The 27,828-nt window shown below is 38.0% G+C and overlaps 1 long non-coding RNA gene across 4 annotated transcripts in view; it reads right to left on the bottom strand.

The window, feature by feature from the left end:
• Positions 1–239: 239 nt before the first annotated feature.
• The window catches only part of LOC127017617 (uncharacterized), a 301,556-nt gene continuing 273,967 nt past the window's right edge, over positions 240–27,828 (bottom strand). For 3 of the 4 annotated variants that reach the window (XR_007766619.1, XR_007766621.1, XR_007766620.1), the window contains 4 exons: positions 25,303–25,480; positions 15,791–15,879; positions 2,261–2,342; positions 240–1,123 (listed from right to left, as the gene is read on the bottom strand). This is a non-coding gene — a long non-coding RNA (uncharacterized LOC127017617). The remainder of the gene's footprint in view (positions 1,124–2,260; positions 2,343–15,790; positions 15,880–25,302; positions 25,481–27,828) is intronic. The other variant, XR_007766622.1, reaches the window with a different exon arrangement.

Genomic DNA, 27,828 nt, shown 5'->3' with positions numbered 1-27,828 from the left:
TGAGCTTAGTGAGGGCTTTAACTGATAATTATGGGGGTATTTCTGCTAAGCCATTAAAGTTCCTCCTTGAAAGCAAAATTCAGCCCTTATAATCCTGTCTCTTGATATCCCTTTTTGGTGTTTTACTCGTTAGCTATAGCTAATGCCCAATTGCATCTGAGCTCACAGTTGCTCTGGATTCACTGAGTTTGTTCAAACAGAACTGCACTAAAATCCAATTTACTAAGCTTAGGGTTTTTTAATCAGCGGCCAAAAACCATACAGACTGGATCTATCAAATATACATTTATCTTCCCGACCGTGAAAAGAGGTCGATACGCACAGATAAGCTGCTTTGTGTGAATGACACCAATGTAAGTCAAGTCCAGAATTATAAACTCTCAATAATAAGATGATGATGCACATCAGCATATCTTCTGTAAAACAGGGGGCCAGAAATATGAATTACTTTAGACACATTTAATGGGTGCCACACGTTATGTTAAATTCAGAATTATTACGCTAGGTATGTCATCAGAATGTCATCTACATAAATACAGACTCTGAATAAAAAAAAATAAATTTCACCTTTTCTGAATGCAGCTTCTTTGAAGAAAGACAAAATGAAAACTAGAGGCAGAGAGAGCACTCAGTTATTTACTCCGTAATGTTTGTTGCTTTGCAGAAGTTTTAAGCAGAAGTAATTTTGGAGTTCAACGTTCCATTAGCCTGCTAAGCAATTAGTAGAATGATCTCAAATTTCTCCCCTATGCCACCTTAATTTAGGTACATTTAAGTAATTAATCTAAACAAATAATCTAAAATTTTTTTCACGGTAAACAATTACATTGTACAAACAAAGGAATTGCAGCTGATAGCTAATTAACTGATATGCCTACTTCATGGCATAATAGAGACCAAATGTATATCATAATCAGGCTTCCAGAGTATTTGATAATACCAGAAACAATGTCTGTGTAAGTTTCTACAAGCTATTGCTTAAGCTTATCCAAATTCTACATTTAGAACTGATCAAAAGTCTAATAAAAGCAAGGAAAATATTTCCGTGGACTGTAACAACCCTGAATCATGCCTCTCTCAGAGTCAATTTGCATGATGCTGAACTTGGCAGTAAATCCAGAATCTGAAATACAAACAGAAAAGATTTTTCTTCTGCAATATATTCACCTCAGTTCATATTCTTCAGACCACATCTGGAATTCCCAGTGTTTTTTCCCCACTCCCAGCTGTCATTTTATCAACTATTATATGAAATGGATATCTAATTATGGGCTGCTGTGGAAGACATTCCACAGAGATGCCCATATCTACAGCAGAGAAGTGAAAGAACTGATGATGCTTCTTTTCAGTTTCACAGATGATTTTTCCCCTGTAATCAAAATGTCATTTTTTATGATTTCACTAATTTATAGCCCAGTGCTCAAAAACTATCAGAGCTGAATAATCAAAATACTATTAGAACTTCATAAGGCTGTCTACCACAGATATTCATTATAGGACTTCTGCAGTGTCTTCTAGCCAAGTATTTCCACATACTTCTAAATGGCAATGATTTATTCCTTGAGCCCTGATTAGCAAAAGCAGGACATGCTAAGTTACTAACTCAGTTTCAGTAATAATGTGGCCTAAGATCAAGGTTTTGAAAAGTGGCAGAGAGGCTGATTTTCCTTAAAACAGTCTAAAAGGAATAAAAATCTTGGCACTATATGAAGCCAGAGCCACTCAAGTACCCAAAAGTCAGGTCTTCTCATACTGTTTATCAGAGGAGGATATTGACCCCAAGTCATTTCCTGTGACCTCAGGGGAGCTAGTGCTTTAAATGTTGCCTTCATATATCTGGTTACAGAGAGTCTAAATACAATACCTTCTAAAATCTGGCTTAAATGACAAGCCTGAATTTATTTTTAACATGTTTGTTAGATTTAGGTATAGATCAGATCTTAAACTCCTCCTATTCCTTTCTTATATTACTCTCATATCTGATTTAGATTTAAAATTATTTCCTTTTCAGGGATAGTACTTTCAAAGAAACCTGGAGAGTTTCTAATCCTGCTTTAAAATGTTGAAAGACACTTTGCAAGAGTAGGCTAATGTTCTAATAAAAATGGAGTACGCTCTGAATTTATCACCTATGTTATGCCACTTGTGAGTTCACTGACATTAAAGAAACACTGAGGAGACTCTAGTCTAAAGAAATGTACTTTGGCATCTAAGCAGCTACACCACCACCATGATGACAAGGTCGAAGTCTGGTGCTTACCTTAGTTTTGTAGCAGGTTGGCAGGCACAAAACCTCTGGCAGCCAGCTTTGCATTCGTCAAAAATGGTTCTCAAATAAAAGTCTGCAAAAAATTTCCAGACACAAAAAAGAATGTTTATGATGATGAGAAGAGACACATGCCAGCTATGTATTTTAATTTATACATATTATGCCTGCTAGATCTACACACGTGTGGCCCTTCTAACCCTTCTCATGGTCCGATTCAAAACTGTCCTTTTTTCTCTAGTGTTTCATGGGTTTATGGGGCAATTAAGTTTAACTGATCTGATTTTGACAATACAGAATCTCTCTTCTTTCGGATTCTTCTTTTTTTGCATATCAAAAGAAAACAAACAAAAAAAGGAACACTGCTGTTGCACCTAATCTAAATACTCCAAATAGCGGCAACTTTTTTTGTTTTTATAATTTGCTCAGCAAACATTTCCTTCCAATTGTGACTGCCTTTCCTGCCTAAATGCTGGCACTGAGGTGCTTCTGAAGCGTTCAACCATCAAACCTTGTTGCAGCTGCAACCAGCTCTTCACTTGAGGACGTCATGCAGCTAGCAGGACCAGGAACACTTACTACACTCTCACTCCCTGGTCTGGCACAAAGATCAGGCTCAGGCCTCTTTCCCATGTATTCATCACATGCTTGGAGATATTACCTCTAACCCAACGCCTGCCCTCACCCTCTCCAAGCATATCTGCAGCCACAGCTGCTTGGGTGAGCCCAGCCCCCAGCCAGGCTCCCTGGGCTGAGCAGGGCTCTGCTGGAGACCCACCTCGGGAGCCCTCGCTCCTCTAAGCCACCTCTAGCACTACGCCGCAGCTATCCTGGCCTGTAACGTACCTAGTTTCTATCTGGATTTTGAACGTTGCTTTTGCTTTTTGTTCTAAGAGTTTAACGTGTATCGCAGTTTAAGGACATCCAAGTCTTTCATTCTTGAGTAACAATTTAAAACAGGTTCATAGCACTACATGATATAAAATAGTAATCCTTTGGATCAACTTAAAATGAAGTTAGAGCCATGAATAAACATAAAATAAATAATTGCACATCGTGATCTATCTTTTGTCCTTTAAGGCCATCTGTCCTGTTTCTTCATTTTTAAATTAGTGCACAAACATTTGGTTCCTATTTTTGGGAAGTCTGAGTTGGATTAGAGCTGGCAGCTATCATTCAGGGATTGCAGGAGGACAGGAGGATGTGAAACTGATAGTAGCAGTATCATTCAACTGTTTACTTGCAATCAGGGTATCTTGATGCAAAGTAAGGTACATGTGTTTCAGTACAACAAAAAACCTAAAGGCATGCTAAACATCTATGATAGCAATTATTTGCATACGTACATACAAACAAAAGTTTCAGTACTCATACAGACGTTTTTATTCTTTGGCCTTTCAGACAGGTCCCATTAAATCATGAATGTTTGAACACTTCCTCATGTTTGAGCATTCCTTACTTCATGTCTGTACAAAGAGTCACTTTGTTGAACTTGCCCTCTAAGGTATTTATAATTTGTAGTAAAATGGCTGCACATTTTTAATATTTGAACACTCCTACTCGCGTCCTGTCATTTCCGTACTACAGAACTATTTGTACAACCACAATCTTTCTTTTAAGAAAATGAATTGCTGTATTTGCAGCCTCATACACATGCTTTAAAACCACCATTTGTGCAATATTTATGCTCTGCAGTCACAACTGCATGCTTGTCACACCGATAATTTTGCACCAGCCCTAACAGTCATTTATGTCTCAAGTTTTCTGTATTAACAACACAAATTTAGAGCTGCACTTTGTACTGCTGTCAGGAAAGGAGAAGAATTAAAATCCAGCGTTAGTGTTCAAAATAAGATATGAGCACATACTGCAATGGCTGCATAAAAAGAGCTCCATGTTTAATATCTAAAATGCAAATGCTTTAAGGAAAAAAACTTTGGCAAATTACGTACTGCTTCATCTCTAAAGAACGTAATTGAGAGAGTCAGGAAAAACATAAATCATTTTGAAGTTGTGTTTTAGATGATCCTTAACATAAACCCTTGCCTTAGAATCTGGCACTTTATACATATACATGTATATATGTACACTATGGATTAAGTGACAGGAGGTTTGGTTTCTCAGCTGTGCTGGTTTACAGTAAGCAGGAACGGCACCTACCGTACTTGAAGCTATGACCACAAGAGAGATCACAACCAACAGAAAGTTTAGTGTTGACACAGTAAAGAAGGAAAAAGCACGCTGAATTGACTGCTGCTTCATCTGCTGCAGGTTGTCCTGATGATTCAGTGCATGTCACCTGTACACACACCTCGCTTTTCAGTAACGAAGATCCATTATTTACAAAGGTCACAGAATCTTCTAAAAATTGTCCTCAGTACAATGTACTTCAATAGATGTGTTTTTGCTACTCTCCATTTAAACTAGTTCTTTTGTTGCTACTCTCTTTCTGTGTAAAACATGGATTACTCTGGGATTGAACAGTGTGCCCCCCCGCCTGTCCCCCCCTCCTCCTTCCCTTCACATCCCGTTCTAAAGATGCACAAAGATTAAGATAAAAATGATGCATACATATTAATATATATACACCTGTATATAGGTATTAAAGTAAGTTGCTAGCAGGCTTATGCTTTGACAGAATCTCATTACTCTGGGATATCACAAGGGCTGACCCTTAAGAACAGACTTTAACACAGTTCTGGTCAAATGTATCCCTGCTGGAACTGTTTCTGTGCTTTTCAGCCTCTGTCAACCTTTAAGAAAACTTAATTCTGTATCCTTCCAAATAACAAACCAACCTACAATCTGACCTTACTAAGAGTAGTAATTAGGAAGTGAGAAAGTTGAGATTACGGTAACAGGAATTCTTTCAGAAAATACATTTCAGAAGGAACACAGGAGAACAAACAAGAGTTAATCTTGGCAGTCCAGCACTTTTTTTTAAACTCTAAGAGAAAGACCATCCAATTCCTATTTCCAGTTACCAATAGATTTCAAATAGAGATTACAGGATTGTTGCTACCTGTTCCATGGAAAGGACACTGCTTTTCGACTCTTTATTTTCCCCTACAGCAGACATTGCCAAAAGCAAAAAGATCACATAGGGCTAAACACACTAAAAGAGTGTTCTTCTTCCAGGCAGAGAATGAGAGATAAAGACAGACAGATATCTATGGATGACAGTTCATCCTACTGAAATAGCTCACCGATGTTGGCTCACTAAGCCATATTGAGGCCAAGAACTTTTGTGCAGAGCCCATGCTCCTTGGGTCATTCACCAGCTTTACCTCCCACAGCTTATAAACCCTCTGTTGATCCCCTCCTCTCCAATCAAGGCGTCAGACTCAATAAAACCCTTTCCATCGAACCCTTTCGATTGTTTCTTTTCCCCCCTCACATTTGCTGGAAATTCCCCCTTACCCTACACAGCCTGCACACGGTTGGTACATTACAGTATTTTGTTTAACCTTTTTCAAGTAATGCACATGATATTGCCGACTTTATTCAAAATTACATGTGCTCAGTTACCAAACAAGGTCATGCTTCCTACAGGTATTTTGGCAGTTAGTGAAAACATTTGTTATGATTCAGTCAGTTCTAGCCTCAGAGTTTTACTCACAGGACAGACAGTATTTCACTCAGTACTCCTATAACACTCTATCAGATGCAGCTTTTTATCTAAAAAAAAGGACAGAATTCATATTTTGATCTTAACATGTCATTTTTTTTCCCATGGCTGCAAGTTAAGGCAAGTCCTAGTGATATCTGATGGACCATTAACTATAAAAAGTCATTACCAGGGTTCCATTTCAGGCCAAAACTGAAGAGATCAAGTGGATAAAGTAATCCCCCAGGTGAAACACTTCAGTACAAATGACTAGAAGCAGGGTATTCTGCTGCTCAAACATCTGATGACAGTAACTTCCATCTGTGCCTTGCTGAATTCTGGCAGCAGGCAGGATTGCTTGGTCTATTATTGTTCAGCCAGCAGGATGACTTTGTTATGCAGGAGATGTGGGACACCTTTCTCAAATGAAGGCAGCTATCAGAACAAATTGGTAACTGAAGAAACAGGACTCCACTTGAATGAGCTTATGACCTGCTCATCTATAGGCAGACAAGGCATCAAATAGGAACTGGAGTAATTTGTGCTGTAGGATATTTAGATTTTGATTCAGCACAAATCACTGCCTCTTCAATCAGTTATGGGTTGTTACTCTAGTGTACTGGTAAAATTAAGCCTTTTCTGTTTAATAAACAGGAAAGGTGTTTCTACTGTCATATGACAATAGTAGAGATGAATTAAACATTACACCTTAAGTACATTCCAGCCAAAGCATAATATACGGTATGATACCCATGCTTACCTGGTATGTTGTGACTCAGCAGCTGTGAGTCCTTCTTTTGAAAATATTAGCTGGTATTTTGTTACTTCAAGTGAAATATGCTTTTAGATATACTTTAATGGTTGAAGATTGTACATGCCGCTTCAGTGTAAGCAAGCCAGAATTTCATTATTTAACTATGTCCTTTAATTATGGGATTAATCTTCATAGCATTATGGAGTACATTTGCAAAGTCACAGAGAGAATAAAAGGATTATAGAGGATAAAAACCATACAGAGCATAATAGGTACCAATGGTATAAGTGAGTGGTGATAATGAAAAGATGCACATATGCCAAGGCTATATTTATATACCAAGATTACACAGCATATGAATGAAGGAACCATGATTCTTCTGTACCTTTATACCTGCAAAACATATTGTGGCAGCTGTTTATAGTAGGCTATTCTAATATTTTATAATCGGCTCTTTCCTAAAACTGCATGTTATGTATCAGTTGTGGTCATCCTCAGTAGGGAAGCTTCAATATATTACGAGCCTTCTCAATTACAGTTCTTTATTCAATGGAATCAGAAGGTGGGAATTTCTGATTTACTGTAGTGTCCCCCACAATGTTATTAGACTATTATGTTAAAATATCTTGCTTTTCACTCACTCTTTTAATGAGCTCTCCCAGATGACCACTATGGAGGTGTGTCCTTGCTTCAGCTTTGTATAGGCTTAAAGAAGTTCCATGTGATTAAGAATCAGTTCTCATCCATGCTCATCTTGGCCTTTAGAAATTGCCAGATATACTTGAGAATCATTTATTTAAATTAACATCACATAAGGAGACATTAAAGTTGTGAAAGTATTTAAAAATGCATTTTTACTAGCAAGTGAAAGAGGTACACCAAACTGGACTGTCTCAACTTCTATTTCTTCCCTAATTTTCCACTTTTTATGCCTACCTGATAGAGCTAGCCATCCTTAACAAGTGTTTTGTTCCCAAAATATTTAAGATAAGTATAGTATCTCAGCTGCATAGTGTCTGCATGCTCTGAGAAACTATGATGAAATGCATATAAATGCACAATCCTTGCAAATTAAAGCTATATTTTGGGTTAAAAAAAAAAAAACAAGGCACAAAGATTCGTCAGATATTTTCTTAGTCGAGGAGATGTGATCCAATTTCTGTTTAGAAATTATTGAAGAAACCTATTGAATTACGTCTCTTAAAACAAATAGTTCTCTTGCTGAATTCTCTAAAGAAAATTTAATGTGGAATCTGATGACTTTATCACATTACTTATACTTAACCATTTCATTTACACCTGAAAGGGAAATGAGAAAGAAATGATTTCTAAAATCTATCGACTTGTGTTTACATTTTCCATATAAATAACAGCAATGCAAGAAACTCAGCTGTCTCTAAAACAAATCCCAAGGACAGAGAAGTATGTTGCACCACTTGCGAGGAGTTAGAGCAGACCAGACTGAGACCACTCTGACCTTAGGCAACGCACACTACAATCATCTTGTAGATAACCTCAACCTTGTTTTAACCTTGTTAGTCTGGTACAAAGAGCAGGGAAGCTTTAAGAGGTGAACTAGGCATACCCATCCAGTGCCAATGCTGGGAATACACATGCAGCCCAGAATGAGGCTCATGCCGTCACAACAGCATTTGATCCTCAGAAGAGCCAAGTATTTAACTAGCCAAAGCTATTTCAGGTGTGTTGCCATATTCTTTTCAATAAGCGATTAGATGATCGCTTATTGATACAGGCTGACTCATTGCACTCACCAGTTGAAGCAGGACTAAGTAGGGAGAATTAGGGGGAATGTTTTCCACATTTCTGGGCTTGCACAGAGGGTAAGACAATAACTTTGGCTCCCACACTTTCTGAGATGTGGTTGGCAGATCAGAAGGCAGGGCACCTTGAACCCTCTGACTCCTCCAGTGGAAGAAAGGTTGTATTACAATCTAATCTCAAAAATAGATCAAAATGTTTTGGGCTTTGGTACAAAAATGTGAGATGCTGGAATATTTGTCACGATATCTATTGCCATTTTGCATCAAAAAAATTACAGTTAAAATCAACTGGAGTTATAGTTGACAGACAAAGAAAAGAAACAAGTCACTACTGGACTCCCTGAATTTCGTGTCATGATATAAATGATCTACCTCTAAAGGAAACAAGACAGTTATCTCTTTATTAGCAAGGCTCTTTCTGTGTCTGTCATACTCCACAGAGGTATTTTGGCTTAAGCATCTGTGCTTACATTATGTAGGATTCTTTTTTATGGTATTTTTCTTCATGAAAAAGCAGAACAGTCAATCTTTTGATGTGAAATCTAACTTAACAATATGAAGAATACTGAGCATAATTTATTTGAGGATATTGGTTAATTTGTCTCTGATGGAATTAATATCTGTGCAGATAAATAGCATAAAATATATGCAATACTTATCTAAAATAAAGGGCTCATTGGCCATATGTCTAGCTATGTACCTCATGCAGGAAATACTCCTAGACAGAAATGTTTCCTTTATGTACACAAATCAGTTCATTATTTTCCCTCTTAGGCATTAAAAAATGGTGACTTATGCCCAGAAGCTCATGGTATTAGTTTGAAAATTAAAACAATTTTCTAAAAACAAAACCAAAAAACCCCCTTTGGTTCATTTTCTGTAAACCTCCACAGTGCTCTGAAGTCCAATTTTCAGTTACATGCACCACAACACAGAAGAAATCTTGGAAAAAAATTCAGTGTAGGAGGGTGAATGGATCCAAATAAGAGGGTCAAGCATCAGGAAGAATTCAGAGAGGCAGCCAGGGTAGGCAGGAGAGAATACCTTGTATTTAAAGCAACGCTGCCTGCTTGCTTCATCTTGACACTAATGAAATATGTGGTAGCAACATCCTCGGTCCTCCCTGAGCACAGAAGGCGGCTGCTGGCTGGAGCCCTGACTCTCTTCACAGCTCTGCTGCAGACTCCAAAAGCCCTGAGGAAGACCAGTAACTCCCCAGCAGGAACTACCGCAAGAGCTGTTTTGCGCTACTGAGATTAAAAAAAAAAAAGTGCTTGCTGTATCCCTGCATCAGTGTTCCAGTTGCTCAAACATAAGGAGACACAAACTGATCAGAATGACATTTGTTAAAAACTGAGAAACCAACCAACCCGCTGGGTAGGGAAACTAATTAAGGAAAATAATTACTTTTATCCATTCCTTGAAACACAAATCCAACAGATCTGCTCTGCTATGACATTATTGTTATGCAGAATTTCCTGGCTGACAAAATAATTATGTCCATTAAAAGTTAGCTGGTGTCTGTACCGAGGAACATGTTGGACTCTGAACTCTCCTTGGAGACCTCTTGTGTACTTTTGATGTTCTACGTCAAATCCTACCCAAGGGCATGCAATCTAGCAGAAGCCAAAAAGGTCAAATTACCTGCCCCTCTTGTAGTAATTCCCTTAATCATTTCCTAATACTCTGTGTTCGTTTAAACACAAAAATAATAGGTTCAGTTTTTAACTGGTTCTTTGTTTTCTACATTCTTCTTCTAGCCTTGGTTTGGAATGAGATAGCTGTTCGGAAACTGTAGTCTCCGAAATGAAAGCATATAATTCTCCCTGGTTCCTGAGCATTTCAAAAGCTACAAAGTTGTGAGGTTATCCCAAGTCTCTAGACCTGTCTTCTAGCCAAAATTTTGGAGCAGAAAATAAAACTGATAAAAATATTAGCTAGCTCTCATCGCAAATGCAGTCTTTTCCCTAACGTTTATTCTCTCATTTTTTCATTGTCAGACAAAATAAAAACCTAAACACAGGTTTCTAAGATTATGAGTACTCAAACAAATAACAGTGCTAATCATATACTAAGTGGCAATTTTGTAAATTCTGAGCACAGTTCAAGTATTACCAGTCTAACAGAGAGCATTACATGGACATAAAAGTAATATGAAAGAAACTTTTATAATTTAGTTTTGTCCTGGTTTCAGCTGGGATAGAGTTAATTTTCTTCTTAGTAGCTGGTACAGTGCTGTGTTTTGCATTTAGTGTGAGAATGATGTTGATAACACTCTGATGTTTTAGTTGTTGCTAAGTAGCGCTTATCTTAAGCCAAGGACTTTTCAGTTTCCCATGCTCTGCCAGCAAGCAGGTGTGCAAGAAGCTGGGAGGGAGCATGGCCGGGGCAGCTGACCCCAACTAGCCAAAGGGGTATTCCATACCATGGAATGTCATGCCCAGTATGTAAATGGAGTGGGGGACGGGGAGTGAGGGAGCGGCTGTGTGGTGCTTGGCTGCTGACTGGGGTTAAACCACGACAAGTTTCCATCTATGTAGATTGCTTCCAATATTAGAAAACAAAATTTGTAACTCAAACTGTCTTCCTTAGATGCATCTAAATTACATGAGATTAAGAGGCTGTAGTTTAAATTACTATAATGCAGTTATCATAGATTGTCACTTGTATCACAAAAATAGATTTTGAATTGAATTTGGGATAGTTAGTGAAAGAAATGGTACTGCTGCCAAATTTGAGCCATTATTCTAGCCACTTAGGTAACAAAGACATCATCTACTACTTAGTACATTTAACAAAAGCAATAAATTAAACTGGAAAACTGATGTACTCATAAAACTGAAGGGAAGCATATCTGAATACCTTTGCATCAAAAATTACGTATACACATGTACTAACAAACTGTCAAAGGACTGTGGATGACTTTATTCTGGAAAAATATGCTTGCTCTGATCTGTTCTCTTAATCATCCTTGATTTTTCACCAAGAACACACTGTATAGTTTCAAAAGACAACTAAGGAATAAAAATATTCTGATAACAACAATGGAATAATAGTACAGTATGACAATCATCCAAACCCACTTCATTTTCTTGCTCCTGTGGACCATTACCTAAAATTCTATGGAAACTATTTCTCCTTTCATTTGTGTTCAGTACAATAAATGTGTGTACAAACATACATTCATGTGATGTGGACAGAAAAACATAGAGTGGCTGTAAAAATGAGAGTGGGTCTGATATCACTCCGAAGGCATCTCTCATCTGCTGACCTAGAATCAGCTCAATCAGTTTAATCAGAACCATAGAACAGCTCTAGAGGGAGACATTCAGAGCCTGGCAGTGGTTTTGTGGCTTCCTCTTTATCTAATATACTATTGTTCTTTAAAACTTGTCTTTATGGTGCTTCTGTATTTTCTACCTGGCATGCAGAGGTGCTCATGGGCAGAAGAGATATCAAGATATCAAGAAAAAGCAGGAAAATGGTATTAACTGTAAAGCACGAGAACATATTACTTCATATCTAAATCCCTCACTATCTTGACATAAAAATAAATTGTCTTGTATTTTGGAGCCAAGGATATTTAAAGTACTAGTTCCAGGTCATTGTGAAAAGAGAAGGAGAAACTTACATCTGTAAAGCAAACGTAAGTTACTATATTGATACTCTTCTTTTGTTTACCAGTAGTATCTAAAGTTCATATCAAAACATGCTGGGATAGAAACTGGATAAATTATCAGAAGGAAAATTTATAATTTCTACATATCAAGTAACTGAAACATCAGTTGCCGACAGTAAAGCTAAAACACCTAAACTTTTTTTGTGTGTGTGTTTTTCTTTGACTTGTCTTTATTTTCCACAGTTTCTTCAGATATACTCTCTTGGGGTATGGTCCATTTTTCTGTAATTTCCCCCCCTCCACCTTCCCATAGGCTTGTGCAGGCTGCCATGCTCTCCTGGTATGCCTTTTATGTGCTCTTCTTCAGTCCAGCCTTTAATATTAAACACAAGAATTATGTATCTGTCACTTCTTCCCCTTTAAATCAATTTATCACGTAGTTTCCACTTGAGGAGTAAAAGCACAGACAAGAATGCATACTGAATTAATATGAATTTCCGACATGCTAGTTTATGAGGTGTTTGGTTTTTTCCCCAAAAGCATCTAATTGCCCTTTGAATTTAAATATACATTTAAATAACGTACAAAGTAAGAACTACTTTTTCAGGTGAAAGTTTTGACAACAAACTTGTCTACCTCACTTACTACAATTGCTGCACTTTTTATGTGCTTCCACAATCCAACATGGTAACGGTTTGAAATGGCTTCTAAAGGCTGTATGCCTGCTGAGGTGCTGGAAGAACAGATTAACGTAGGTGTGATCAAAACAGATCAATGCCATCAAAATACTTTGCAGACACCAACTCCTAAAGTAGGAGTCTTCAGTGGTAGAAGATGATGAGGGTAAGGAAAGCACTGCTGATCTGTTGGGCTGAAGCTGAAGCATCCCCCTGAACGTGACGGGGCAGTTATTAAGCTCTTCAGAGTGTTTATTCAGCACATAAAATAAGGGTGAATTACTGCATTTAAGCCTTGCAAAGCACTGTTTTGATTTTCTTCATACTTCCTGCTGCTGCTATCGGGCAGGACGGCGGGAAAACCGGCTGGGAGAGAAGATGAAAATGAACGTGCTGTTCATTAAGGGAGACTAAGCTGTACCAAACCCACATGTTCAGATTTCTCTGGTACATTTGGAACACGGGGAAAATGATTGCAGTTTGCAGCTCTCCTGCAGGAGGTTCAGAGCAGGCTGCGCGTGTATTTCAGCCACGAGGGGGAGCGTCAGACCCAAGAGTTCGCCGGCCGGGCCGCGCTTCCGCGGGGCCGGCTTCACCGTCCCCTGCAATCCCCTGGGCCGAAAGCAATCGTTTCTTGGAGCAGAAAACTGCCACCTGATTTGTTTTTGCAGGATATAAGGGAGAGGGGACGGGAGGCTGAACAGGATGTCGTTATTTCTGGGCGAACGCTTTACCAGGCAGCGATGCTGATTTAACCCCCAGTCTGGAAAAGCTGGCTGGCTGCGGTGTAAGTAGTGGGAGAAGCCAGTGTTTCACGCTAGTCTAGGCCAGTAGCAACTAGTCTGACACTGGTTTTATTGTCTGTGTGCAGTCTGCTTCCCTGTGATGAATGGTATAGTCACATTATATAGAATACCATCCCTGCTGGCATTTTAGATGCTGCCAGCTTCAGTAACGGAGTTAGAAGGAATTGGGATTCCTCCCTCAGCTTGCTAATACTTTGATTTCTCAGCTGCAAATAATGCAGTGCTTTCCAACCTTGCCAATATAGACTAAAGTCATGAAACACCCACACTGCCATCCTGCCTATACTGATGTTTCCTCAAATGCAGTTATGCTGCTGCTGCAAAACATTTATTCCAGATCCACTTGTGGCCCTTCTGCATCAGAGTTAAAGCACATTGCTGGGGACAGGACAAAGCTTGTCTTCACTAGTATATCTCTGCTCTGTGGCTAGAGAACACACCAGACGCCAGCACCGCTGTTTTGATGAAATGTACTGCTGGTACGTTTCAATTAGATTTTCTCACAGAACATTATGGTCTCTCTGGAGGACTATCTTACATCTGAATCACTAATCTGAACATGGCACACATTCAGTTACCCCATTTCTTTTTAAGATCCAAATTTCACTAGGTTCCACATAAGCCTATTGCTCTTGTGTACTGTAAATTATCAACCCCAGCAATGCAGAGTCATGAAACTGTAACTAAAGATGTTCCTTATGGCAACAAAGTAGGTGCTAGAGCATCGGATGACTCATACCCTTTCCTTCTCTCATGCTGTCTTTATGTCATATTTAGTTGATAATTAATTAGAAGATACAAATTAAAATCTTTCCTCTCTAAGCAATACTTCTGTATGAATTCTAATCATTATGCAGCACAGAGCTCCAAACTTTGCCTCACATACAGCTGAACAAGGTTATGTTGTTATATCTAAGTCCTAATCGCTTTTCTGCATAAGTACAGATAGATGTTTTTAACCTATTTAAATTTGCCTTAATTCTTCGAGTCTGTAGAAAACTGATTGTACTTTCTGCTTTTCTGGGCAATTCCAAGAAATTAATATGCACTAAGCTGTTTCTTTAGATATTGCAGACTTCTGTTAGCAGTCACAGTTACTAAGCAAACACATTCCCTGGTGATGCAAAGACACCCCATGGTGTTTGCCACTGCCTGCTTTTACCTTGATATCCAAAGACAGATGAGGCTCCGCCATGACCTTAGGTTGCAAACAGCCATCTAACTCCTCTATGTCACTTATTCCCACTGATATGAATCCCTTCTTAGATGTGGAATCAATCCCAACTTGCCTGTACCTGATTATCAGTCTTCAGACCATGTGAGGAAAACCGGTTGCCCTTCCCGACAGAGTTGCACTGAATAAAGTAATGACAATGTCATGTGTCACCTGGACATGGCCCTCTACCCATGCAGCACTACGCTCCTCAAAGAGATCTGCACATTTTATGAAAAATATATTTAACAAGAATAAATGAGAGCAAATGCAAAATTGCCTATATGATAGCCACAGGGGCAGTCTACTTAATGGTCTTCTCTGATCGTGCGTAGGAAAGAATTTTCATTTATGTTCTCTTGTATTTCCTTTAAAGCAGAACTTTAACAATTATTTCTTGGCTCTACTGCACATTACAAATAATTCCCAAGCTAATTCTTTTTCCATCAAAGTATTAGTTTTTTACTCTGACTATAGCCAGCTTAAAATTTAAACACTAAAGTCAGATATTCTGTTACCTAATTAAGTGTGAAATGTTTTAAATGGAAGAGTAATGAAATGACATCCGTAAGTGCTTTTGGTAAATCTTCTGGGATTCAGTCTTTATCACAAATACATAATGGCTATTCAAAAACTCTCATATAATAAGTGTTCAAGACAAGTCACAGTGAACTGAAGCATCACTTTTGTCATATTTACAAAAATTTTCCGACATTTATGTGTTTTACTTAAGTAATAGTGCTCCTAAAACTGTAGTTAGTTTTGGAAGTTGACACAAGTTAGAAAGTTGAAAGGCAACTGAACACATACAAAGTTCTTAGTGCATAGCTCTGGTCCTCTATGTAATAGCAATATCACCTCATGAAACCAACTTTTTTTGTCTCCATTGCTGAAGAACTGTTGTATTGAAATAAACAGATGAGAAGTTACTCCTTTCTAATTTTGCTGGCTACTGCACTCGTATACTGTCTTCTGTAACTCACTACAGTTCTTTAACTCTGAAGACAGACAGAGAAGACTTCCCAGACTGAGCTGATCATTAGGTCTTTAATACTTTAATATCTTACCTGCCAATGCAGGAAAATGACAGACTACTGGGAAAAGGAGTAGGACACAATCACCAGTTCTGCACGACCTCCCCCATCATCCACGGTCACTAGAAAAAGAACAAGATTTTGGTCTTTCTAAACAATTAATCATGTTTCACAAGCTTTTATTTACACTTGTGCTGGTTTTGGCTGGGATAGAATTAATTTTCTTCATAGTAGCTGGTATGGGGCTATGTTTTGGATTTGTGCTGAAGACAGTGTTGATAACACAGGGATGTTTTAGTTACTGCTGAGCAGAGCTTACACAGAGCCAAGGCCTTTGCTGCTCCTCACCCCACCCCACCAGCGAGGAGGCTGGGGGTGCACAAGAAGCTGGGAGGGGACACAGCCGGGACAGCTGACCCCAGCTGACCAAAGGGATATTCCATACCATATGACATCATGCTCGGCATATAAAGCTGGGGGGAAGGAGGAGGAAGCGGGGGACGCTCGGAGTGATGGCGTTTGTCTTCCCAAGTAACCGTTACGCCTGATGGAGCCCAGCTTTCCTGGGGATGGCTGCACACCTGCCTGCCGATGGGAAGTGGTGAATGAATTCCTTGTTTTGCTTTGCTTGTGTGCGCAGCTTTTGCTTTACCTATTAAACTGTCTTTATCTCAACCCACAAGTTTTCTCACTTTTACTCTTCCAATTCTCTCCCCCATCCCAACGCAGGGGGAGTGAGTGAGTGGCTGTGTGGTGCTTAGTTGCCAGCTGGGGTTAAACCACAACAACATTCTAAATTGATACAAAATGTACCTTATTTATTTTTATGCAGTTCCATGCGTTTTTATTGCCACAAGCATTTTCTCCTACCTTTTTTACTGTCTCCTTGGTTCATGGAGTTTTGTTTTCAGGAGGAAAATGTAGAAATGAGAAAAGAGTGAAAATGTAAGTTCCATATAAAGTCTGGTTTTGGTCCTATTTTCCTGATCTGTCGAACTGCCCAGCTTTCTCAATGGATAAAAATTCCCACATCTCACCTCTGCTCTGTCAGACGTTCGTGTGCATGATACTGATCTCAGTGCCACGAGATAAATCTCTAACAATGTTACTTACTATATGAAAATATCCTAGTATCTACAAGGGTGTAAATAAAATCAGTCTGGCCTACAGCTCATACTTTACCAGGTATTTATTTTTATCTCATTTCAATTACAGACTTTTTTTTCCTAGAACATTCCCAAAATCGTATTTTAGAATAGAAACTTTCCAGGTTTGCATGAGTGTTTTTTTAAGTGAGAAAAATCCATTTGGCTGCATTCCAGTTATATAAAACTAAAATAAAATCTTTACTGACTTAAAAAAATTTTCTATGTATGCTTTTACTTCCACAGGCATCATAAAAATTACTTTAATTCATTAAATTTAGCAGGCGAAGAATATTCACTTAAGTTCAAACATTGTGACAGAATTTAAAAATTTTGTGTGTAAAAGAGAGTTTGTTTACATGTCTTAAGAACATGTTCCAAATTTAGGAAAACTATGTACCCTCTCAATAATTAAAAAAAAATACTGTGTCATGTTTTCATTTTCTGATCCCTCTGCCCCATCCCATTTTTGGGGGAAACACATGGGGATGGGGAAGAAATTTTATTATTTTTCCTCAGATCTCTTTTAAAGGATAATTTCTAGTACTGGGTGGGTTTTATCCATTTTATTGGGAATAGGATCAGGTCCAAATTGTATTTTGCTTCCATGATGACTGATGTGTATAAATATTCATGAATCAACACCTGGGGTTGGCTATTTTCTAAAAGCTGTATAACTGTTATTGCAGTTGTATCTGTGGACTGTAACATCTCATCTGAATTCATGAGACCTGTTATAAATTTTAAATATATATGAAGTGATATTAAAGTCTAATGGAACAAGAATCTCATCTGCTACTTGCAATCTAGTAATACCTGCATAACATATCAGAGGGAAACAGTAACGTAAGCAATGAAGATGGAAACTTGTCTGTTTATTAAAACTTCAGATTTGTTTTGATGATTCCTTCTAATCCCTGTTGATAAAAATCATGTTCCAAAGTGGCTTCTTTGCAGATCTCGGTAGAGATCTCCGTGTTTTAACCTATTAAAAGTTTGGCAAAGCATCTAACTGCCGTATTTTTCTTAAAGAAGAAAACTACTTAAATTCCCTAACAGCAGCCTATTTTATATGCAACTTTGCTCACACATGAGACTTTTGAAGATGCCTGCTCTCTTATTTCTGTGGACTGTAAGACAAATTTAACTTAGGGTTTTCAGCTGAGTTTTGTGTCATGAGAATTGCAGGGACAAAAATGGTATTACTTGAACATTTATAGTACCTGTAAAGATGCAAGATGTTCTTCACGATACTAAACAACGTATTTTTTTCTCACTTGCCAATACTTTTCAGAACTGATTTTCCACAAGTTATTTCTGAGCTCAGACACAAAGATTCAGCTCTCCAAAGCGACTAACAGGAGGTTTTGAATACTAGGGGTTTAGAACATGATGGTATCCTTGGTACAATCATCGTATCCCCTGCCTAGGGATAATAGGCCACCGTAATATAACTTTAAAGTGCATTTTTAATTGCTCTTTAAAATTAGATTTGTGGTGAAGGTAGGAGCAGGCAAGTTTTCCACTGATATCAGCAAGGCTGGTACTTCACAGTATGCCACCCCTAGTCCCAGTACTGGCATCACTCACTGTAATATGCAAAGGTACCATGGCCCAAAAAGCCTAACCAACCCATTCACAGAATATTTGTAGTATAATGAGGTGTCACGACTGACTGTAACTTTGCCTAATATCTAGTTTAACAAGAAAATAACTTTTAATTGAGTTTTTATGAAACCTAGAGAGTAACCGAAGAAGTCTGGCACACGGGTCAGCTGTGGGTTGAGATAAGTCCTAGGAAAGCATTAAATCTCTGTGGTTTTGTACAGGTAGATACTAGAAGTATGCCATACTTTGCTGACAATGTTTGCATTTGCTACGGTATAAATCCATGACAGTATCCACCAGCCTGACACTTGCACTCAAAACTATTTTCATTACGCAATGCCAGTGTGATCCCTATACATGTTTCTGAACAGGACCAATGACCATATTTGACTTGCAGGAGGAGCAAAACTCTAGTTGCAAGAAAGGTCAGACAGCACTCTCCAATGCCTCAGTCCAATGGGATCATAAACCCAGAACAGACTTGCAGTTCTGTACACTAGCAAAGCTGTTTAAGCTATTTAAACTCAAGTTTGTCCCAGTATTCTTGGTCATCGTTTCTGGTTATTTTCTTACATTTCTAAATGCACTGGAATAAGACTAACTGTCCATTTATTAATAATTCATGCTGCCTGTAATAATTCTGACCCTGTAACACTGAACAGTCAGAAACTGAGAAAACACGGAAAAAATATCTGTATTTTTAAATATATGTGGATATATGTAACAGAAAACGACATACTTTTGGATTAAACTCTAGTTACTCATCGTGCCAGATGACAACCAGTCTTTTAATCTGAGAGCTTCCTGACATATCATTTTCCTCTTAGTATTTTCTCAGCTGTCCGTGCCCATATACTTCCAAGTGTAAATGGAAGAATCTGTCATACCACCAGAAAAATAGTTGCTTGCTAGTTATTTCCATAGTCACTGAAGGCCAAGATATTAAAAAACTTACAAGAAAGACTAGTTTATAGGAACTCATTGATGCAAACTTTAGTGCTGTTCACATAAAACCTATGCACATTCACGGACAAGTGTTCATTATTACCTGTTAGATATAAATTAAAAGTAGAAACAGTCTAGTAAGAATACTTTACAGGATAAAAGCAGTCTCAGAAAGCACCAATAGAACAATGATACAGGGTCCTATTGCTTTTAGGTAACATGCTTAATTGTGTCTCAGAAAAGACAGATTTGGGCTTAAAGATCTTATATGCTAAGTGCTTAAATCACTTTTGAAGAGAAGCCACACTACCTTAAATTACTTAAAACTGAGAGGCAGAATCCTTTCTCATCTGTGGGCTTTATGGATTTGAGTTTGGGACTTTGGTGGCTTGGGGTGTTTTAAAGTTTTTTTTTTTTAACACTATCAGCATCCAAATTGCACTCTGAATATTGTCCAATCATATCATGTTGATACATGATGCAAGACTTCACATATAATTACAGCTTTGATTTTCTATAGTTCCTAAGCAGACTTCTAAAGGAAACTAAAAAAAACAACCAAAAAACCCAAACCAATCAGAACATAAATGGGTTTGTTCCTTCACAACTTGCAAGAAATCTCAAACTTGATGGTTTTTTAGGTCCTATAGCCATCTGGGGAAAAAGTTTGCAATAAGGTCTCTTAATAACATTTAGACCATCAGAAAGTAGATAGATAGAAAGCCATTGGCAAAAGATTATCTTGGAATGATCACATAATAATTTCAGGATTAAGGGGAGTAAGTTCTGACCCCAATGCATGAAAACCTACTGCACTAAATGTTGTACAGTATAATATCAATGGCCCAGCCTAAAGAGAACAGAACAAACAGAAGCATTTTCTTTCTGTACACCTAACCCCAAATCTATCTGAAATCTACTATCAGTTCACTGGGTGAGAACAAGCTCATTAATGGCCTATGACTAGATCCGTGCAGATTCATCAGCATGTTCCCTGTCAAAGAGCATGAAAACACAGGGCTGAAGTCTGGCCCTTGGCTATCACAGGTTTCATAGGTAGGGTCAAGCATTTTCCATGTTTCTTAAACCAAAGGAAAAAGCAGCAAACAGGGAGGAAGGACCAAAGATTTCTTCTTTCTTTCTTTCTCTGAAGAGGGGAGGAAGGAAACAAGAGCAGAAAGGTGTAATAAGATAACAGAGAAGTACGGAAAAGTGGGGGTAACAAGGAGTTAGATGGACAGACACAGATGACATCCACTATGTAGACTTCAGGAAGATAAAGAATTTTTTTTAAGTGCAGATTAAAAGTAGAATATCCTAATGAACTAAAAACCTTCCATTTTCCCTAGATACATCAAGCTCCTTTACTAAAGACATTTATAAACTGTCAATATTGGTCCCTTGTGACCGCCTACATCATGCACCATAATTAAAGAATTTGTCTCCATATCACTGAAAAATATGTAATCAGCTAGAGCATTTCCCTTGGCAGATGCATTTAAATGCTCCAGTAGTGCCACACACTGACTTCTACAACTGCCTTTCACCCTGCAGCTGCAGCAACAGGAAGAATACGCCTCTCCAGAGGTAGGAAGAGGAGGCAGCAGCAAAGCTGACTTGTTAAAATTGCTGTCACTCGTACAGAAGAAAAATTTCTGCTCTGCTAATAGAAATCTGAGTGTTTTACAAATGGCACAACAGATGCAGTGCGCTGATGAAAATGATGTAGACAGTGATGCTGCAAAAACTCTTCAGGCAGAAACACGGTTGTCATGTACTGAACATCTCACACACACATTGCCACGGCAATGATTTTAGGAACGTTTGGCGGGGCCCTAAGCTAAACTCCTGCTCTTTCTGAAGTATTCCTTGGGGTTTTCATTTCCAGATGGAGAAACAATAGAGCTGAGTTCATCATGTCATCTTCAGGATGACATCTTCCACAATGAAACAGCCCCTGTCACTGAAATACAGTGCCAAGCATTGGGTATGAGCCTAGTACATGAGGTGGAAATGGAAACCACAGCCTTCTGCTGCAGAGACGCAAGCCAATAGTTGAGTCATCTCAAGATCTTCACATAAATCCTTAAACACTGCTTTTTACATTAGAAAATTGATAAATTGATAAAAATATGTGCTGCCAGGATCAGGTCATTCAGGTGGCAGGATGGGAGTAAACAGAACAACCACGGAAGTAGGTGTCCAGGTAGAGTTTTCTAATGTACAGTATGCTCTTCATGCATTCCTGGAAGCATACAAGACCATCACAAATCTTAATTAAAACTGAATACAAAAAATAATTCAAGATTAAAAATAAAAATCAATACTACCTGAAAGATAAATCAAGACCTTACCTTGGCAAATGGGTTGGCAAAAGGATGACTGGCCGAGAATTCATTCAGAGCTAATCTGTGCTAGACATACTGTTTAGCTGCATTCGCTGATGCTACCTTATCCTCTGGCTCAAGGTCTGTCTCATTTGTTAGGTCCTGTCCTTTACTCTCCAAATACAATGGCAAAGTGATTGCCAGTGATTTTGTGCTTTTCAGTGCCCAGGACAATGGAACTGCTCAACTGCTTCAAAGAGCTAATAAATACTTCATGATGAGAAAGGAACGGCCAAAGCCACCAAGGAAAGTATTTTTTTTTTTTTTTAAATTATTCTATAACATCTCTAGCAGCATATGGAATTTTCAATACTGTATTTTCAAAGTGCCTGAGATTTTCTTAAAGTAAAAAAGCATGGCATATTGAGACAAAAGATTCTCAGATACATTTCATCCAGTTAAAATATTCAAGGTTCATTCTGAACTGTATGAGTCCACTGTGATTCAAAGTGTTAAATGCTTCATCAAGTACTATCAGATAGAAAGATTTCCGTAGCAATCTGTGACTATGAAAGTGAAGTAATCGCACAGTGGGCTTCTACAGCAGCATATAATCTCCTTAACTCTTAAAGAGGAACCTCAGTTTGACATTTGCTTGGCTTCCCGCAGGCAGCCTGTGTATCTGGGATGCTTTATGCCTTTCAGACTCATTAGAAACTATATTATAGCTCACTATAATTAAAGTGGAGCCTTCTCACTGCAATAAGCTTCAAAAAGAAAAGAGGACTTTTACAGAAAAAGAAATGAACTTGGACAGTCCTCTCCTTCGCTTTTTCTTTGTTCAATGTTAGATATTTGTATATGAAAACACATAGACCCCTTGAGTCCAGTTTCTTCTATTGCCTAAGCCAGGCCTGAAGTTGTAATTCTGTATTTGAAACATTGCTGTCTTCCTCTGGAATCAATTGCCGTTTTACAAAATCAGAGGTTTAGAATTGTCCTGTAGAACAAATCAAGAGGAAAAAGGATCCGACCCTGTGTGACACTAGGTGTCAAGTGTAAAAGTAAAAGCCCTTGGAATAATAACTGTGTAAAGTGTTTAGGTTTATGGTAGTAAAATTCCAAGAACCAGAAGATCAATACAGAGAAGAATAATTTTGTGCAAGAGGAAAAAAAATCTTTCCAAACAAACAGAAGATGACCATTCTACCAAGCATTATTTTTTACGTATATATAAAATATATGTAAACATACATATACATAAAGTATATGTACACGTACATATACACACACATGCACGTGCATACATACACCCGTATAAACTGTATCTGAAATCTTATTTCAGAATTATTTTCAATTTCACTTTAGAATGGAATACTGATTAAACCCTGGCTGGGGAGAGGAATATGAGGAACTGCTATAGACTTTTAAATTGTGTGGAGTTGCAACTTAAAATGAGGTTAAATTCCTTTCAGTCTTTGCTTAAGAAACAGCTCTGGCACTTGTAAGACCATGTGGCATGCCAAATTAAAAAAAACGCAATAGGTTAAAATTAAATTGATATTGATTGAGTATATACTGAAATTTCCCAATATAATTGTATTTACGTAGGAGGGCATCTCTTGACTAAGAGACAAATGGAAGGTTTGCACCTTCATCATCACTCGCCAGGAAATTAGAGCGACAGAAATTAACAACTGAAGTCTAGGATCCAAAAAGACTGGTCTTATAAAAGGTGCTGTAATGGTCTGTCTCAGTTCAGGAGACTGACTGCTCAGTCTTCTGAGACTGGAGCTATGAAACCAGGTGTGCACCCTGTGTCTGCTGGGCAAACTCTCCCCTAGCATTGGTCTGTATTTCTACCCTAGGTAATTCTGAGTACACTTGATATTATAGTACCTCACATGGATAGTAACAGAGGAAACACCTGCTTCCTGTAATGGCTAGATGGTACCACTTAAAGAATTCTTTAAGCCAAAACCAGATAAAACATGGAAATAAAATCCTTTCTGCTGTCAAACATTTTGGCAGTGTAGTATAGAAGACACAGCCAGTGTTCAACAAGAACTGAGGCTGCAACAAAGCAAGGAAGCCTTCTTTAGGGAGACTTCCTGTTAGGAAAAAGTTTTGCATGTGCTGAGACAGCTAATGACAAATTACTAAAAATTTGGTTTAAGGAGAAATATGTACTCATTCTCACTGAAATACTTTCCCCTTTGGCATATTTTTTCCTGCAGGCTCAAGAGATGCCAGACAAACATCTGTCCAGATTTTTAACAATACAAGGAGTACAGTTAATGTAAAGATAACTGGGACGTAAAACATACAGTTAATATCTCAGATGGTGGGAAGCTTTCAGGACAGGAAGATTAGCATCTGACAGCATGAAGATTTACGATGACAAGACAGTGCAATAAAATACTCTGTTAGAATAGCAACTAACCTCTTGCAAAAGCGATGACATGAATTATAAAATCAAAAAGATAGATGAAACTACTGCAAAAGGAAGGATTAAATGCTTCTGAAACCCTGCTTATACTGCAACATGATTTCTTCAGAAGCTTTGTGTAAATAGCAGAATGACCTCAACTGTTTAAAATAAATGACTGCAGTGGCACGGACAACAATGAGAAGAGGATAATTAACCTGCTGACAACACAACAATAAATTAAAAAAGCATTCAAGTCAGCTCATTTCAAAACTGTAAATAGAGGACACGGTCTCAGGAGCATGCTGGAGGTTGTTACAGTTAGAGTCTTACATGAGCGACAGAAATATGATGTCTTCTGCCAAGAGGAGATAAGGATCACGCTTGTCTGATAAATGGCACATCGAGCCCCCAGAGAAAAGGAAAATGAAACCACTATTCACAGAGAGCACTAAAAACTGATGCACAAACTTGCAGTGCACCTGCATCTGCAGATACATCCACCATCCTTCCAAGAGATACATACAGGAATACAATGCTGGTCGGCAATTTCTGAGGCACAATTGTAACAAAAAAATAGGAACAAGTTTGTGTTCTTTGTTTTCCCTTTTGATTTCAAAAGCTGTAGAATGTAATGGGTGAAATCCACTGCCATTAAAGTCAAAAGCAAACCTCCTACTGATTTCAAAGCAAGCTTAATTTCAGCTAGTGATTTCATAAAATACACACATAATGAAATAGGAAAATTCCTTACTTTTTAATTCTTCTTAGTCCTAATCCATTACCATTAGTTTGCACAACTCCCCCCAGTATTAATTCTAGCCCAGAGAAGTTTTGGCATCTTCACTGTATTCACTGGGACAGCAACCTTGAAGATTTATTTACATCAGTGACAATCCAATCTAATCTTCATTAGAAGTGGTTAAAAATTAGTAATAAATAAAAGATGTGAACCGAGTATATTCTGCCAGATGAAGAAAAATGAACAGTGCCATCAGAATTGAAATAAAATCCCGTCTGTTTGCTCAGGTTTTATTGCAATGCACCTGCATTCTTGGTGCTTTTTCATAGTTCCCTCCTTTTACTACCAACCTTGCATTTTCATGGCTGGAAAGCAAATTACTTCTCTTTTGGGAGGAGCTCACATTCTTTGCTGAAGATATCCAAGATCATGCTCTGCCACACATAGAGGTTGCAAGACTTCATTGACTTGATCAATTGACTTAACACTTCCAGTGGAACGGCATATGTAATCCTTTAACGGAAAATCCTGTAAAAGGCAAAAATTAAATAACTAAGCAAATCCTGCAAGGCCAGTGGATCAAGCCGTTATCATCAGCCACAGACCACTGTATACACCCTCTGTTAGCACAGCCCCCTTGTACAGCTCTGCTTTTGACCACTGAACTGTGGCACCACATTGCTTCAAACCAGAAAGAAGAGTGCCTTCTACCAAATCATCGCCAACACAATCTGTAGTACCAATATGAGAAACCCTAAAAGAAGACTTAAATTATTACAGGAAAAACTTAGAAAAATGTGATCACTGCTCACAGTCATGTAGCTACAGGCTACATTTATAACTTATGATTTACAGATTTATAGTGTGAAATTGTACTATTATACAGTATGATTTACAGTATGAAACTGCTTAGATTATACAATTAAAAAGCAAGTTTCTAGGTCTTTTTCTTCTTTTTTCTCATTAAACAATGAAGTTACAGAAGTGTTAGTAGCATCTTCTAAAATGAAATTAAGATTTCTACTTTAAATATGGGAATATTTAATAAGAGGTGAATGTACTTACTGTAGTTAATGTGTAACCCAGTCAAATTCTGCTTCTAAAAGATCAGCTTGAACCCCAGCTCTACTGGGATCAAATCCCACTCAGGAGAAAATAAAATGAGGGAAAAAGTGAAGCAAAGAGCATTCAGACTTTTAAAAAAAAAATTAAGAAAATAAAATAAATGGAGAGACTGAAAAGTGAGAAAAAAAGAGGAGGGAGAAACAGCATTTTGCTGAAAAGTACAATATACTTACTCAACCTGAATTCTGTTATAGCTGATGCAGAGTCTCCTTTTTTATATATGGGCTTTGCAGTGAGCCCAGTAAAAATGTAGAGAGCAGGTTTAAACTAGTTACTGTTTTAGGATTCATCCTCCTTAACGCATAACTGGGAAAACTTGACTTTAAAGTTGGGGGGGGGGGGGGGAAGAGAGAGAAGGAGGGAGGGAGGAAGACTAATTACTACAGAAAATTAAAAAAAAAAAAAAAAAAATCAAGAGCTTTAGATAGGTTTGCAAGTAATTCACAAAACCTCAGTTACCACTGCAGAAATTGCATCTGAGCACAAGTGTCTCAAGAATGACTTTAAGAACTGTGAGGATCACAATAAGGCAGGTAATTCTTCCTTTCATAAAATGCTGAAATCTAAAGCTAAAATGTTCAGTTCAAATCACAGATATCGATGCCCATTATCTCCCTGCTTGTGACAAGGCAGAAGGAAGAAGTTAACTGAGACTCCAATATGTTCAGTTTCAAAATTTCAGTAAATTCTCTCAGTTATTTGAAAGTGGTCTGGTCTTCATGAGTATCTGGACATGGACAGCAACACTTCACAGAAGAGCAAGTGACATTAAAAAAAAATCTTCCAGTTAAAACTTACAGTTTTATAAAACTGTTTATAAAAAAGTTTTCTGTGATCACTTTTGCACATAAACAGAGATGCTCCTGCTGTTATTCATAGCACAACTTAAAGTCCACAGATAGGTGTTTAATATCAATTACTAGTTTTTTCATTGCAAGTTACACCAAACCCACATGGATTTTAAGCCATATGTCACTATAAATCCAAAATCTCATATTCAAAGTGGGCATCATTCACTTTTCTTCCAATCAATTATCTGTTTCCTCTAATACCTGTTTTTCCTGCTGTTTCTTCTACTGCTCTGTGATTGTAAGTATAGCTTTATTCACACTCAATGTAGTTAAAATTACTCATGCCACATTCTAGATAGACAGATCAAATAATGTATGTTAAAAGAGTTCAGTCATCTAAGTCCATAATGGGAGTGATCTCACACGGCCCGGATGACAATGTCGATAAATAAGAACAGTGTCCAGAGACTGTGAACAGTGTGATGACAGATATTTTTCCACATAAATCACAAAGAAACAAAAACACACAGAACTTAAGAGTATCTGGAAGAAAGAGAGTAAACGATTCATGGGGAGACACATCACATTTGCAAGATCATGCTGTGGACAAACTTACTTCCAGTGACATTCATGGAAATGTTGTTCTTGGCTTAACCTTAATCTGCACAGTGTGTTCATCTTTCTACTCAGCCTAACACTAGACACAAAGCCAGCCAAGACACACCAATTATCTCACACAACAGATGCTGAGATCAGATTGTCAACGGCATACTGAGACTCGGATCACAAATACTGTCACCTTAGTATGGTGCTGGATTTACATATACATATCCTAAGCATTTGCACAAACACGTTCCAGTTTGGGATAACTTGGAGTTCGTGAAGAAACAAGCCTTAGCTAGGAGGTAGCAAAGAGCAGTTGCCTAAACTGCGCGTCAGCCGTTACATGCTGCGTTAGCA

Source organism: Gymnogyps californianus, chromosome 6 (genome assembly GCF_018139145.2).
Source record: "Gymnogyps californianus isolate 813 chromosome 6, ASM1813914v2, whole genome shotgun sequence".
Classification (NCBI taxonomy): Eukaryota; Metazoa; Chordata; class Aves; order Accipitriformes; family Cathartidae; genus Gymnogyps; species Gymnogyps californianus.
Note: the sequence above shows the minus strand (reverse complement) of the source record. Positions and strands in the feature narration are given on the sequence as shown.